This window comes from Eleginops maclovinus, chromosome 3 (assembly GCF_036324505.1).
Source record: "Eleginops maclovinus isolate JMC-PN-2008 ecotype Puerto Natales chromosome 3, JC_Emac_rtc_rv5, whole genome shotgun sequence".
In the NCBI taxonomy this organism is placed as follows: domain Eukaryota; kingdom Metazoa; phylum Chordata; class Actinopteri; order Perciformes; family Eleginopidae; genus Eleginops; species Eleginops maclovinus.
This window is the reverse complement of record NC_086351.1, coordinates 21,740,909-21,758,286: the sequence shown is the minus strand read 5'-3', so window position 1 is coordinate 21,758,286 and position 17,378 is coordinate 21,740,909. Positions and strand designations below refer to the sequence as shown.

The window sequence follows — 17,378 nt, the reverse complement described above, 5'->3', positions numbered from 1 at the left end:
CATATATTAAATACACCATACGTTACAGTTAGAATTTATTAACTTGATACTTGGGTCATCAACCTTGACAATATCAAAAGGAAATTGTGAACTAAAATGTAATACATAATTTACAGTTATTTTTTGAACTCATCCCAATGGTCCTTCATCAGCTACAGAAATCAATAATAAATCTCCCCTAAAGACCAACTATCTTTATTTTGTCACATCATTTACTTTTTATACCATCCATTTATTCATAACCCCCCCCGTGCTTTGGTCTTTGCACCAATATAGTATTTCTTTCCATGTACGCTGAGTGCATAGTGTTCAGGGCGCCATCAGATTATACCTCTCTCCTTCTTTTATGATGAGTCATAGGCCCAACCTGAGGCAACAGAGCTCGGAAAGTGGGGGGGGGGGGGGGGGGGGGGGGGGGAGAGATGTGATTTGAATTCAGCAGCAGTCAGGAGGAGACGGAGGGAAAAGGGCAGTTTATTTTAAGATGCCTCTACCAATGGGTACTTTTGTCACAAATCATTTGGAGACGCTCCACTGGAACTTCAAAATAAGATGGATACGTGTGTCTAGGCATATGTGCGTGAGTTTTAGGGGCAAAAAATTATTTCATAACCATGCAGCTTTTCAGATACTCAGAGTGCATACATCAGAAGGAGGAATTAAAAACTCAGGCTTGCTTGACTGTCCCACTGGTTGGTGTTTTGGATATCACACAATTGACTAAGTATGCGTGCAGCATAAGCTGTGTTTTAATAATAAGACAATTTGAAAGGATTATTTAAAATTTCCGGCAGCTAGTCATCTTAGCTAGGGTGACCAGATTTGAGGTGGCGAAAAAGAGGACACTTGCGATTGTTGGGGGGGGGAAGTCTAAGTACAGTAGACTTCTGTGCAAAGCGCCATTCAATTTAAGTACACGCTTAATGGTCCCATGAAAAACTGTGAAAACCGGACATTTTCATGAATTTATAAAACCCCCCCGGACGCTCCGGACAGGACATAAAAAGAGGACATGTCCGGGCAAAAGAGGACGTCTGGTCACCCTATCTTAGCACAACAATAGTAAACACACTCGATATGTAACACAGAACTATCCAAGAAGTGGTTGATGGAAACTGTTTAAACATGAGAAGACGCTTAAACAAAAATACTCGGCAGGTGATTCGATAAACCATCTGTCAATCAAGAAAGAGTGGAGAAGAGCCAGCGAAAAAAAAGGCCTCAGACTCTTTGATTCATCTTTTAGTGAAGCAATACCCTTTATTTCTGATATCACTCATGCTATTGCAGCATCATACTGTAACTAACTTCTTTATAACCGCCATTTTTTTTCTTTTAACAAATAGTCGCCTGGGCTAGGTGTTTGGTCTCGTTACATTTTCCTGTATGTGCTAGGCTAAGCTACCCGGCTGCTAACTGGCTAAAAGCTTCCAAAATCCAGCATCTCGCTCTCTCTCTTACATAATTTCTCTGGACCACAGAAGCAAATTTAACCACACTAAAGCACATGGTACAATCTCGATAGCCTCTAAGGCCACTTAAGCTGCACTACTTTAGAGCTGAGGGAGGGGGAAAAAAAAGCAGGCTTCACTGTCGAGTAAGTGGAGCGAGCAGCAAGCTGCGTGTAGAAAGCTGATGAGCACTGGCGTGTCATCGACCCCACTAACTTAGCCTTTCTGTGAACCTGTTGTAAAATGAGTAGAACTGGCACCTTCTTCCCTTTCGTAATACCAACGTTCACTACGGAAATATATCCATGCTCTGATTTCTCTTCAACTCTTCTGCTGCTGTCAAATTCTGTTTTTAAACATGCAATTTGGTGAGGATGTTCAAATCAGCTAAAAAGCCAAGCAGGGATGTCATGCGAGTGTCAGTTTCAAGGTGATGTTTATTTTACTAAAATGTCATACCATTTTAGGTTTGCTTTGTACAAGTGCGGGATAAATAGTGATGCTCCTAACTGGGGTTCTACCATAAGAGGAAGGCATCATAGTAGTTTTAGTGTTTGAAGGCATGAGCTTGAGTAATGACATTGGAAATTTACTATGCGGTTGCATTCTGTTGTAAAGTCATAAATCAGAGTCAATGTCACATTGGGTTACCTCTCAATAAAGAAAAGCTTGTGGCTTTAAGGTTTTAATAGCGCTCTGAGACCACTATACCTTCTCTGAATACATTACAGAGTCCTGTAAAATCAAGCCCATTAGAATGTGTGCTAGAAACCACTGCAGGCTCTACATCCAAATCAGAACAAAGTGTCTAATCATGTGATCAAAAATATAGTTATTATAGGCCTATATTTCTATTTACAACAAAAATATAGATTTGTGGACATGCATACATTTTATTTTAAATGACATAGGCATCATGTGATATTAATGGGTATATAGGACTTGCACATACTTTACAGTACATTCCAAAGGTATTCAGAAGGGTCTACATATATAGGCTATAAAACATGATCTCCACGAATGACTAGTCAACAATTTGATCTTATATGTATAATTGTTATTTCACAAACTCACAGCACATGGACTACACAACATCTTGCAATTGGATTAAATTAGCCATGACACTAAATTGGGTGAGTTGCGTATTATGGGGCCCCCGAATTCCAATTGACTGTGACAATGGCCATATTGTGATGGCTAGACGAAAAACTGCAGCTCTTGTGGGGTCTGTGGTCAGTAACTACAAGAGTTGTGGACTCAAGTCACATGACTTGGACTCGAGTCAGGCTAAACAGTATCTCCTGTGGGTTCATTAATGGATAAGTTCACTATTCTGCACTTTGAGCCCCCTTTCTGGGTCGTCTTGGATGAAATAGAAATGTTGACGATTGGTCCAGTCTCCAGCTTTTGGCTAATTGGAATCAACCCCTGCTTCAGAATGGTTGGCTGGAGGCATTCATTACATTGTCCTTAAAACAACCCTAAACATTCATTTTCAAAGATGAGCAACTCACCGAGTGGCAAGTCACTACCTAGACACGCCCTTTTGTTCTGGGCACTGAACATGAAGTCTCTTCCTTCATTCTTCCGAGTGGACACCAGAGTCTTGGCAGTGCCTGCCTTTAGTGCTTTTGGCCAATTTGATCTTTTGCAGCCTAGGGCCCTGACATAGAAAAGCACCGCTCTGTTCATTGTCATGTTCATGACAATTCACATCTAGTCCACACACACACACGAAAAGGTTAAGGTTACACTTAGGTTTTGAAATGAGTTAAAAAGACTGAAAATATTTTTTATAAAGTGGTAACACATTTGGAAAAGTTACATTCAACTGTTTTTGTGATCCTCCAAATTCCTGTTTGAGGGTGAAGACATGTTTTTTAGTTCAAGGCTAGATTTAAGTTTTAAGGTGAAGAGTGTTTTGCAAAAAAGGAGGATCTTTTGAGACAGTTATAGTTCAATAAGCAATGGAAATACAATGTCAGCACTTTCTCTGGAAATTACATTTGCCTTTGTTTATTTCAAATGTGTTTGAACAATGTTCTTGGTTTGATAAATATATACAGATCTTAAAAGCATACATGATTTGTGTAAATATTATTTCTCTGTTAAAAGGACTCGAAAGGACTTGAAACTCAAACGGTAGGACTTGGGACTTGACTTGAGACTTGTCGGTCTTGACTCGGGACTTGACTCAGGACTTGAAAGCAAAGACTTGACACTAACTTGTGACATGCAAAACAATGACTTGGTCCCACCTCTGGTACCTACCAAAAGTGGTCGAAGGAAGGAGAACTGGTGAACCGGCGACAGGGTCATGGGCGGCCAAGGCTCATTGATGCACGTGGGGAGCGAAGGCTGGCCTTTGTGGTCCGATCCAACAGAAGAGCTTCTGTAGCTCAAATAGCTGAAAGTTATTGCTGGTTCTGTTAGAAAGGTGTCAGAACACACAAAGCATCGCAGCTTGTTGCGTATAGGGCTGCATAACCGCAGACCATGCTAACCCCTTCATGGAAAACGTTATCCCAGACATCAGTATCCTTTTTCAGCAGGATAATTCGGCTCCACTTCAGAAATGGTTTGAGGAACATGACAACGAGCTCAAGGTGTTGACTTTGCCTCCAAATTCCCCAGATCTCAATCCCTCAAGCGTCCGTGGGATGTGCTGGATAAACAAGTCTGATACATGGAGGCCCAACCTTGCAACTTACAGGACTTAAAGGATCTGCTGCTAACGTCTTGGTGCCAGATACCACAGCACACCTTCAGAGGTCTAGTGGAGTCCATGCCTCGACGGGTCAGGGCTGCTTTAGCTGCAAAACGGGGACCTACACAATGTGAGGCAGGTGGTCATAATGTTTTGGCTAATCGCTGTATGTTTTAAATGAAAATCCCAAATATGTCAAAATATACCTTTTTACATTAGCATAATACATTTCTAATTACAGATGACTCCTACATTTGTTTTTCTCCACTGACTCCCATGAACTCTTTCATTTGAATCACTTTGACTTTGATCACTTAACTTCCCATGTGGCTGTCCTTATATGCCATTGTCCACCGGTCAATTTTTTAAAAAGGCAGAAAAACAAATGGAATGCCTCATGTTTAAATGCTTCCTGCCAGATAAGGATGAGCTCAGAGGGCATTCATCAACAAAGCAGAGGCCCAGCGACAATAAATTCAGCCTCTGCACTTTTCCATGATCACAAAAATGTCACAGCAGTCAGCAAATTGAGTTAGATGCAATGGCAGAGGGAGATAGCCGAACAAGCTGGGTATCTGACTCCTAACTAGCGGCTGTTTGAAGCCGTTTTGTATAAACTCGCTATTTCTTTTTCCTTACGCTGTCCTTACATAAGATATGAAATACTTTGAGCCACAAGGATGAAAGCCAATATAGAGAAAGCCTGCACATGTTTGAAATGGTGGCAGTTGTTGTTGTTTTTCCTCTGCCATTTCCCCCACAGCAGATTACCATGCTTAACAAACACATCCAAGCACCCGAGGTGTTCTTCCTGCTGCGCTCTGGCTACCGCTGGCCCAATCTGTTTGCATGTATAATACTGTATCCTCAGAGATAAAGAGAGATAGAAACAACAGGAAGAGAAAGATGTTTCTGGCATTACAAATAACTGATTAGGTCTAAAATACATAGAGATGTTAAAATAAATGGCAGCATTGCTTCTAGTTATGGAGATGTACATTTGTATGGTCTTTTTGTGTTGTGATGGCGATGGTGCTGTTGTTGTTTCCCCCTGGTTGAGCAGCGCTTACCCTCTGGATGACATTGAGAGCTGCTGCTGCCGGTGTTTAAATGTGAGTAATGAAATAAAACGTTAATTTGACTCTTCTGCAGTGTTCACCCCAGGTCAGAGATCTCCTGGGGCACCAGCTGCTGCACCTAGCGGAGCTTCAGACCATCCATCCAGAGAAAGAGGAGTCGAAAGAAAAGGAGCCAAGGGAGGTAAAAATAGATACTGAGAGGTGGAATCAGAAGGAAGGAAAGAGGTTGTAATGAGAAGGTAAAGGCTAAAAGGGAGAGGTTGACTGTAGCTAAATGCAACATGGATATTTATCATAAGTGCTTGCATAATCGGGGTTTATAGTTTAATCTGCTTTTCATCTATATGTTAAGATTGCACCATTTTAGTTCAATTTCAATAACGAAGATTCATCTGCAACAAGTTTTTAGTGCGAATAAAAATAATCATTTATTTTATCAAGCGCTTTTACACATGCTCAGGGAACACTTTGCAGAGTCTAAAAAACAGATTTTTTGTCTTTATTTTAATAATAACGATTTAGTTTGTTTGAGTCATTTTAGTATACCTTAATTTGATACTGTATGCAGGAGATGTTTTGTTATGTAAGGGATTGTAAATCAAAGTAATAGTCCAGTTCTTTCATATTAACCGAATGAAAGAGTTGGACATAAGTATTTTAAATTAATGTTACGAGACATTTCAGTGTATTAATCAATTAAAAACCTGCCTCAAACGGACACATTTTTTGTGTTCATTTCTCAATTGCTGCTTTTGGATTGATTGTAGTTTATCATTTTACTGCAAGTTGCATAACAAAAAGAAATGGGAGAAATTGGTATTGCTTGTTTTGATGGAATTGAACTTCCTTCAAATGCAAGCCGGGAAAAATGTAACAAAAAAATCGGACAAGATTATAGTGCAGTCTATAGTGCATCCCCCTCAATGCACTCAACACATAAATAAATGCAACCAATAAAATGCATTCACATCAGCACTAGGATATGAATGCACACGAGCAGCAGGAATATTAACATGATCAAACATACAACACCCATCAAGTGTTTATTCTGGGGCAAAGCTGTCAACAGTCCAGAACCGATTAAATAGGAACTCTATCTCTTATCTGAAAAGTGATGAAAGCACTAATCTAAATGGAGAGAGCCACACACAATCACACTGCATATCCCACTTCACGGATTAACAGAGGAAAGTGGGAAAAGGATGAAAAAAAATAAAGCGAATCAGATTAAAACTGATCACATGGACCATGGGAAAAAAAATAAACACAAAATTGTTAGGAACCATTCTATACTGGGGAGTGGCTCAGATAGACTTCCTACCCCCAGCAGTGGTGATAGCTCGCCTTTGAAGTGGGAAACGGAGCCTGGAACGTAATCCTGTGAAAATATAGTTCTAAATAAAGCTGCATCAAAATTTCATTAGCTGGTGCCCATGGCCTGCAGGCTCACTTTCACCAATTTCACTAGGTGACATTCAACCTCTGTACATTGATCTGATACGTGAGGCAATACTTTCCAACGATCGAGCCTCCCGAGGATACGTATGGATGTTAATTTGATCAGCAACCCCAACATACTCTTATTGAAAGGAACATTCATTAAAATGCAGATACTTAAAGGGGCCCTATAAGGCTCACTTTCAGGTTCTTATGTGCATGTTGTGCATCTGTGATGTGTTTACATGCTTGATCTTCAAACCAGAGCCCAGTCTGCTCTGATTGGTTAGCTGGTCAGCTGGCCATTTCGGTTCTGTAACTTGAGAACCGCTTAAGGATGTGGCAGAATGTCCCGCCCCGTAGCCTATCATATACAATGTGTTGGATTGAGTGTTATATAGTGATGTCACCATGTTATGTAAGTAAAAAAAGGAGTCCAGTGGAGGCGTTTCAGGCGGGGGGGGGGGGGGTTTGTGGGAGAGAAACGCTCTCTGGAGGGAGCTTTGGGATTCAAACCTTTGGAGACCATTTACATGCACAGAAATCTATACAAAACAGGAAAGAGAAAACACCCAAAAGCATATTAGTGCCTCTTTAATAGACTGCAAACTACAAAATGCACTGACTCGCACTTTAATCAACGTATATATTGTGCCTGGGTTTTAAATTACAAGTCACATGTACTTAGACCTTGCTCCAGGGGTATGCAGTGTTGGCTGTTGTCGTGCATCTGTAGAAAGGTCACAGCAACAACCACAGAAAGCAATGAGGAACATGTGACGGTGGATCAAAAATACTGAACATTTCTGCTGTTTTTCCCGCAGATTTATAGCCTGCAGCTAGAGGTAGACACCTCCTCTAGGTTCCAGCAGACAGCTCATCAAACTGAGTGACATGTGCTGGGGTGGGAAACTGTGGGGGAGGTAAGATGGGACAAATAACACTCTATCTGCCTCAAAGAGAAAACATGCACGTTAAATCCTATAAAAACAGTGACCTTTTTTTGTTATTTTTTATTGTTTCTGTTATGGTGATGTTAAAGTTTATGAGGTGGGGTGGATCCTCAGGGTGGAGCTACACCCCATCCCTAAACACTCACTTTGATTACCCAGAGAATGCTGGGTATTGTTATGAATAAAGACAAACATGTGCTGGGTGAACTGGAAACAGCCGCTCATAGTACAGATGCTGCAAATATTAATAGATTATTCCTGGTTAAACATTAAAACGTGACCTGAATGACACATTAGCCCAGTTTACAGCAGTCAACAACAAAAACCTGAAAACAGAGCAGTGACTCAGGGGTCGTGACTCTAAATAACACACAGATACAGAAAAGCATTCACAGAAATGGAAACGACATCATGTCCATCACTCTGCATGTGCAATAAAAATGCTGAGCTAATGTTTAAAGATGCACCAATCCTTATGTGTATATAAAACTATGGTTCAAATGAGTGGACGTAATGCAAAAGGTGTGATTTGTAGTGAGTAACCCACACACGATTAGCCGACTTGGCGGTTCCCGTCAGCTCTATGAACATTTTAGCATCTTTTAGTTAATTGCTTTGGCTGTCTGCCCCCAAAAAACACACGTAACTATTTTTAGTTGCAAGCGGGAGCTGTTTTCTAGAGGGTTTAAAAAAGGACTGATGAAATGCATTTTGCCAGCAGTTTAGCACAAGAGTTACTTGCTAGCCAGTAAACAGAATTGAATATTTAGCATTTAGCAACAAACATTGATTTTTGATGAAGTGTAATGCTAAATAGTTGGCTACTCATTTTAAAGTTGAAAACACTAATATTTATCTACATTTTTTAAAGCTTGGCATTGAATGGCAATTCACAACATCTAAGATTGTGCAAAGATACAAAAGGTCTTGCATTTTAAGCAAAAAAAGTGCTGCAAAATAAGAATTGCTAAATGTTTTTCCCACCTGAAGAGGTTTTTTATCTTTATGAAAAATCACAAGTGTGTTCTCGGGTTGAAGATGTTTTTTTTAACCTAAAAGTGAAACAACCACTTTCATTGTTCCCTCCACACACAAACACTAAACAAGCTTGGGTATACTTGCATGAAGGTCACCATTTCCCATAATTACAGACTGAAAAATGCCAGGGCTGCTTTCCTGCCACTATGCCAGAATAGAAAGAGCATATCAGCCTAAGTTGCTAGAGTGCACTCAACAGACCAAGGCCATGTGTGTTTTTTTTAAAGTTATTTTTTGGGGGCTTTTTGCCTTTAATCGGATAGGACAGTGGAGAGTGACAGGAAAGTGGGAGAGAGAGTCGGGGTGGGATCCAGAAGGGACCACGGGTTGGGAATCGAACCCGGGTCGCCGGCTTACGGTGCAGGTGCCCCAGCCAGTTGCGCCACGGCTGGGGCCCAAGGTCATGTGTTTGACAGCCACAACATACATTTGCTGTTGTCATGGCACTGGTGTTTATCTACTGGCGATTAGAGCAGCGAATATAGCACACAGGGCTAGGATTAGCACTACCACCACCAACAACCAGCAGTAATCTGTAGACGTGCCTAATCCTGGGAGAATACAACAGAAGACGTCATCTTCTAGAGAAACTGACCGACTGTGATGCTGATCAGTAGAGCGGCTGTAATGCTCGGCTGGTGATCTGCATGAGCACAGCAGGGGCTCAGATTTGTATCTCTGGTCAGCGGTTTTCGACCAACTGCACTGTACAATCTCTTTCAATAGCACACAAATCCATAGAGTGGTTGAGTCAACTTCCTTTGATCAATAAGAGTAGACTCAACAATAGCTTTATTATAAACAGAGTTCTACAGATTTAATACCATTCAACCAAAAGACTCATCTATCCAGTCCTACTCTGTTGAGGGCCATGAAGAAGCACTGGAATTAATGCACCCCTTGACATTTGATACCAACATCTTTCCAGTGTCAGCAGAAAGCCCTCTCCTCACCACTTTCCTGCAGAGTTTAGCAGTCCTCCGGCTCTATTACTGATGCTGTCACTTCCTATGTCCAGTGCATGCTGCATTGAAGTCTGCCTGATCAAAATGCTGCTGCCGTCTGCACTGTGGAACTAAGCAGTGGAGGTACACACTCAGACATCTTGAGCCGTGAGACTGATTAGATACACATTGTTCTTGCTGGAAACATGATTGTAGCACACTTGGTGCATTCTCAGCAGTACTACCACTCGCTGGAAAGAGCCTCTAACCTGTCATTTGTGATAATGTTTTTCATGTCACCAGAGTCTACCCGTTCACGTGTACCTCACTGGTTATATTCTAGATCCCTTGTATTGTGCTTGCGCTCTAAAATGGTCTTTTGTTCATGCTTTCATTTTAATAGATTTTGTTGACTACGGCTTTTCCAGCCTCGAGTTTGGCATTCAAGCCATCACATTCGTGGAGATTAAAATGTTAGGATACATTTTCATGAATTCAAAATAAGTGTTAGGTTTAGGGTTAAGGTTAACCAATATTCGGTTTGTTTAGACAAAAACTAATATTGTATATCTAATACTCTAGCTATATATCACATCTAGCTGGCAGATAAATAACATCTTCAGAGTTTCTTTAGTGTTTTCGTCTTTCAATAACCCTGACGGATTTGCACATAATGTACTCACACTACCTCCCTGCACTAACATTTGTATTTTAATTTAAAGAATGTATATCTGTGCACACTTTTATCATAGCTAACGTATCCTTTGTTGTTCTTTACATGTAAATCTGAGTATTTTAGTCATAGATTGATATATTATATAATGAGTATTCAAAGTTATTCTTTACATTCAGTTTTTTTTATATATAATTGTTTGACTGTAGATATGTATACATTTACTGTTTATGTAAAAGATATTTTTCAGAAATGTTAACATCATAGACAAGCTGCTTTGAAAAAATACAGTATATTAGATTACATTTACTAAGTACAATTATGTTGTTATTTAACTTTAAAAGCATTTATATTTAAATGTTACGATTGTATTGTTTGTCTTTGTGTTGGATGTCTTGTGGCTTGTTTGAACTAATGGAACACATGCTATTTTAACTCGAGAATACACATTTCAAATGTGCCTTCAATTTAAAATGACTTAGTCTGGAAGAGTCCGGAAGAGGAGATGGGTCTGAGCCTGGAGCTCCACAGATAGACCCATCCCAGAATGTGACAATAGCTGAAGCTAGAGTGGTCTCTGCGTTATTGTAGCACAAAGTAAAAGTTCTGTTGCTACTGTCATCAGTTCAACACACTGCATCCTGTACAAAGTTAGTGAAAATGCTGACTGGATGTTGAGGTGTCATGTACACTATAATGGACACTTGCCAGTCTCTCAGAAAACCACTCCTTCCTGTGGCCAAGAATAAAGTGTAAGCAAATGCAAAGAACTCACTTAGTATTCGACTGAATCAACCATGTACAGCCTAACCTAATACATTATAAAGTCTCCAAAGTGCAAGATAGAGAATATCTTTGAACGAGTCACAGCCACACTGTTGCAACCCCCTCGAAGGTCGCTCCAAGGAGAGTCGGCATGGGGACGGCAGCCTGTTCATCATGATCGGATCAGCAGGCCTATGTAGGGGGTTAACACATCCCAGCATGCACTCTACTCCCCAGACACCATTCTCTTCCCTCTGCATACATAAGTAATCAAGTGCAAGGCCCCTTGATGTCGATCAACAGCACAAAGCTACAGACAGTTAGATATCCAATTACTCCCTCCGAAGGTCAGGATAAGTGGGGGGTCAATGTCGGATCTGATATTTCGTCAAGACTAATTACAGATGTGTCATTTAAAGCTTGACTACCATGATGAATATGTGACATTGATTGGTGTATAGATAAGTGCAGGTACATTCACGCTATGTCATCGTGGTACAAATGTATGCCAAGGACAATCTGTAATGTCATGGGTGAGCGTGTGGCACGGCTGATAAAAGGTGTTTACTTTCTCCATTGTTCGGATTGTTTGTGATGAGTCATCCTTTGAGGCAGAGGGGGAACATATCAGCTACCACAGGAAGGCACCTTTCCACAATGCATCACTATAATGGGGCGTCCCATGATAGACATTCAGCACACATCCCAGTCATTACACATCTACTCTGTCTGCATTAAATGTGGAACAGCTGTAGTGAGATTTGGCGTGCACAATAACGAATTCATCTGCAACTTTTGTAATAATCGATTAGTTGTTTCAGTTATTTCTACGATCAAAAATACACTTCTATCAAAATATCTGACCTCTGAAATGCACATTGAAAAGGTTTAATTTGAATTTTGTATATATACACACTGTGTATATGTATGTGTATATATATATAAATATATATATATATTTCTGTGTTGGAATTCAACAGACACTGGAATGGCTGCCATACATGTAGAGATAAAGTTTTAAGGAAAATGTGCAGTGGTCTCTTAATTTTTTCCGGAGCTGTATATTACTGAAGGGAAAATGTGTAATTGGAAATTAAACTTGAGTGTTTTTACCAGGTTTTAACCAATTAAAAAACAGATTCCTGTAAGATTTCATAATTGGGTTTCAACATGAATCTGCCATTGCCACAAGGAGGCAGCGGCTAACTGATGCTCCGCCCATTAGCCTATCACGTACAATGTGTAGGTGCACTAGCCAATAGAAGCTCTAGTGTTACAAAGTGATGTCAGGTTGTAATTGAAGTAAACAAAGGAGTCCAATGTGTTTGAGGCAGGTGGGGAGTGTGTGGGAGAGAAACTCTCTCTGGAGGGAACTTTGGGATTTTTGCCTTTGTAGACACTTTACATGCACAAAAAACTATATAACACACTACAGGAAAGGGAAGCCCCAAAGAGCATAATAGGGCCCGTGAAAGAGGATTAATCAGTCAGGTCTAAAATGTTGTCACAAATGGTTCCAACTTATATTGTGGTAATTTCATTCAACAGCTTTCACTGAAAGCAATGACTGGTGTAGTTGTGACACACTTTCACTCCGTTTCTACATGATCTCTCTATGAGCTTCTGCTGCCTGCATGAGTTATTTCCTGTTCCTGTCCCAAAAACAGGTAGGAAAATTAACTTCAAATTGATGACCCTGCATTGCTGACAACGAAAGACAGGAAACTGAATGTCTCTACACCTCCACACTCTGTACTGCCGAGTGAATATACAACTGGAAACTGGGGGTCAGACTGAGGCCGTGTTATGAATCAGAACTGGAGTTGCATTACTTTTGAAGCATTTCAAATACAAACTAAAAACATATTGTCCCAAAAGCTAACTGCAAACAAAGCTATAACCTCTACCTCTGCAGATTGATTGTGTTTAAGAATAGTTAGAAATAAAGACAAATAAGCAGTCACAACAGCTGACAACATGGTAAGATTCCTCTCGGTCCTGAACTGAAACCTTGTCCACCCACACTAGTCCACAGAAATATAGCCAGTAGCCAGGTGTGAAACCTTTTTGCTCGAGGAAAGGACAAAAATAAACATTCAACAAACCTGTGAAAACAGGTGCTTCAAAAGTGCCTAGAGTCAGCAGTATAAAGGAAATAGCCTGTTTATTTACAAGGTGTCGGGTATTTCTAGCTTTGGCTTTTATGCTGGTTGTAAACAACCCACAGTTATACAGTTACCTTTATGGAACTGGAAGTGAAGGCAAATGTCGGTAACTACACAGTCGGTCTGAGAGCTGCACAAATAAACACAATGCTACTGAAATCACAATATGGACCAGTGCAATATGCAGATTGCACAATATATATTAAAAAAAAGGCACAATATCTTTTGAAATGCCATGTTAAATTAGGTATTATGAAGCTGTAAAGATATCAGGGCCCACAAATCTTATTCTGCAGTCCTAACAGATTTGTGTTTTGTAGAAACCCTTAAAAAAGGAAAAACAATCTGACTAAATTATATTATATGACATTATAAATCATGTAATATATTATATATTTTAGCCTTCAAAATAACTATTCAGATATATTATTACATTTTGCAAGGGATGATTTAAAAACAATGATTGTGGTCTCAAAAAGTATTTGTTGTTGCCACCTGTGGGGATAAACTGCAATTGCAGGTGTGTTTTGGATCTGACTTAAGTGTGTTGAAGTCATTCCTTTTTTAATACACACCTGTAATACTTTGCATTTCTTTGATTGTTTGGCTGTAGTAAAAGTTTTTTTCTGGCGCCATCTAAACGAAAAGCTGTAATTGCATGTGTGTTTTAGATCTCACTTTAGGTTGTTTTAAAGTCATTTTTTGGGGGGGAATCATCTGTTAATGCAGCTTTTTCCATGTTGTTCGACCATAAACACTGTTTGCAGAAACCAGAAAAAATATCACACACACGTTGCGTTAGGTCCGCCTACCCTCTCTGGAAAGACCAATCATAGATGATGCATCATTAACTCTGCACTGCTTGGGATTTTTCCTGGGAATGTCTCTACAGACACCAAGTTTTTAATAGTGCAAATGCTAGGGATTGCACCAGTGGGCCGTAGTATCAGTCCCCATGGTGTTACCTTATTTGGTGATGGAAACTGACTTAACAGGCATAGAAAGCTTAAACCAGTATACAAACTTTTTTTTAAAAACTCAATCATACCTTTATCATAGTTATGCATGCTAGCAGGCAAAAGCAGCTGCTGCTAGGAAGGCTTTAAATGTGTAACCCAAATCAAAGCTATGGTGCATCACTTCATAAATGTTCTCATTCAGAATGAAAGACTCGGATTAACGGCACTCCAGTTACATTTTAATGAGCACATGTAGACACAAACCATCAAGCAGTGGATACGTGCGCTCTCAGTTTATCCATAACAGTGAAGCAGTTCATCAGAGGCGAGCATATTAAACAGTGCGAATGCTTTGGATTTATTTTCCATGCCTCGGTTCCACACTTCATTCCATTCAAATCAAGGCCAAACTGCCATGTTAAGACGTCTGACTGATTCAATTTTAGTGCAAGACTTTAATTTGGCTCTCTCATTGTGTTGTTTGAGATGACTCCAGGGAACGCATGAGGAAAGCCAATATTAAAAACCCACACAAAACGCCACAACAGCACATAGCCATCTCTGACACAAACACAGATTCTCTCACCCGCTTTGTGTCTCGTTCAGCAGTTTAGCGGGATAAAAATGCTTTTGTTTCATATTCAGCAAAAAATCTGAATGAGCTTTTGGAGTGTTTCGAGTTCCAAGATTGCAACCTATTACAGTCATTTTGAGCGTATCCGTGTCATGGACTGTGCTGACACAGCTCCCTGAAGATGGAGTGCAGGCTTGGTTTAATCATCTTCTCACCCTCAGTAAGATGATCACACACACTGCGAGGAGACGGGAGGATGGATGCGGCATTGTGACAGCACAGTCCCCATCCCATTATGATACCTTCTAACACAACATAAACCTCCTACAGTAAACACATTGCTTTATTAATTTTGTTCTGAAAAAAACTTAAACTTTATATTCTGCACATTTTCAGGGAGAAGAAACTTTGGGATTTTAGCCTTTGCAGACCATTTACATGCTCAAAAACCTCTATAACAAACTACAGGAATGGGCAAACCCCAACAAAGCACAATTTTGTTGACATTTTGTCCCGACTGACAACAAAATATCTTAGTCAATGTGAATCAGGATTGAAGAGGTGGATGTCAGTCTTATATCACCGTGGTTACTACAATGTGAAACCACAAACTGTTAAACAGCTCTAGCTCCTCAAACCCTAAAAAGGGAAGACATAAAAATAAATCATTGGGTTCTACAGTGTATGTTGTACTCTAGTGTAGCCCTGGTATTGAAATATGATACATGGAGAAAATGTAACATCAGACTGTGTCATTTTACATTGAGTTGCCAAGTTTGGTTGGGGGTACCAGAAACAGAAAGAGTACATTAATGCTTTACTAACATGATATGGGTTACTGCAATACTGCACTACTAATCTATACAGTATGTCTAGAATCTGAATTCTGTTGACATTGATAAACGACAATACTAAAAGGCTCTAAAACATATTAGATATTTGAATAACCCTAACAATATTAGAATGTGAAAAGATCCAATCCGCAAAACCAGGCTAATACTTTTTTACTCGAGTAACATTTTGAAATCAGGACTTTTACTTGTTATTACTTCGAGACCATAGTTTTGTACTTTTACTTAAGAAAAGGATCTGAGTTATTTGTGAAAAGTGTTCTAAAAGGGGTACCACTGTAGCGTGTCAGATGTTGAGCCAGGCATTTGTAATTCACGTTATAGAAAACAAATTCATTTTTTGCTCCTGTTTTTTCCTGTTAGTGGAAAGACTCTTTCCTCAAAAACATGCGTACTACTACTGCTCTTACACAGCACCATGCACACTGCGTCATCATGTTGAGGAAATCCAATGCTTGACAGGCCAGCCGTGCCTTGTTACTGTTGCTAAGCTGCAGTATGAATGACCTCTATTTAGGAAGAAGGGTTTTGCTTATGGTGACCTGCTACTTGATTCTGTATGAGATGTATAGATATTGTACATGCTGCAGATGTGCTGGACTAGCCAATACAGATTGTAAGCACATAATGTCATCTAAATTCATAGAGATACATTATTTTAACAACTTGTGGACATTAAAAAAAAGTAATGTGCAGTAAGTAAAAAAATGCAATTTTGTCATTTATTTCCCCCTAGAATGATTTGCCTACACGTTGTGTTCACTATTTGCTGTTGAAAAGCTACAGTCAGCCAGGACCTTCCATGGATATATACTGTAGCTTAAGGCTGTGAAAACAAAATTAGCTTTTAAGGGGAAAAGCCTGCACATTGCCACCTTATCCATTCGTAATGTACTATATTACAATCCATGGGATTTCTCAAAACTAGTTCATGAGTTTTTGTTACGACTAAAGACACTTTAATATAAACTAAACCCAAGCTTTGGACTGTTTCATTTAAACAACATGAGAGAAACAACCAGAAGCATTTTCTTTTGGTCCACCCGACCCCCCATCTTACACATACTAGATAAACATGTGACCGCTTTTGCCTTGCAGTCAACATCCAGAAAAGCCAAAGTGATAAATAGTTTATGCAGACTGTACGCTACTGTGGGTCACATTAAAAATACAGAATGTACACACAACACAGGACATCTCTAGGTTACCTAAACTTCCTACAAAGGCTGAGAGAGTATTTACACTTCAGTTTAAAGGGTTCTCTCGGGTCTACACAGGCCTCGGGCGTACCGGAATACATGTACCTGGATTGCATAATCAGGATACAAAATAAATAATTGTATTCCCTTACAATAACATTAAAAAAGGGAATTAAATTACTATTATAATAATATAAATGGGGGATTACTAGCAGGATTACAATGTCAGTAAAACAATTACAAGGGCATATAGTGTTGTTTGTAAAAGGACCAGATGTTATTTCTTCTCTGTACTGATCTGTAGGCTAATACCTTTAAGTGTGTTTTCAATTCCGCAGGTAAACCTATATGTTCATGAAATAGAGTGTGTAAGTTTAACTGCGTTTATTAAACTAAAAAGGAGCATTTCGTATGTGCTCATGTGTTTCAGTGTATAGGCTGCTGCCTGAATATGCTGAATGAAAGACAGGTTTTTCTGTAATTGAAATCATTTTTTATCCTCAATATCTTGGTTTCTTCTTTTGCTAAGGTCACCTTGCTCTGTCATCTTGCAAAAGATACTTAAGTATTGATAGTTATTTGC

At 39.6% G+C, this 17,378-nt stretch overlaps 1 protein-coding gene across 1 annotated transcript in view; it reads right to left on the bottom strand.

Moving 5' to 3' along the window:
• The window catches only part of oxr1a (oxidation resistance 1a), a 163,748-nt gene that overhangs the window by 129,322 nt on the left and 17,048 nt on the right, over positions 1-17,378 (bottom strand). The window lies entirely within an intron of this gene.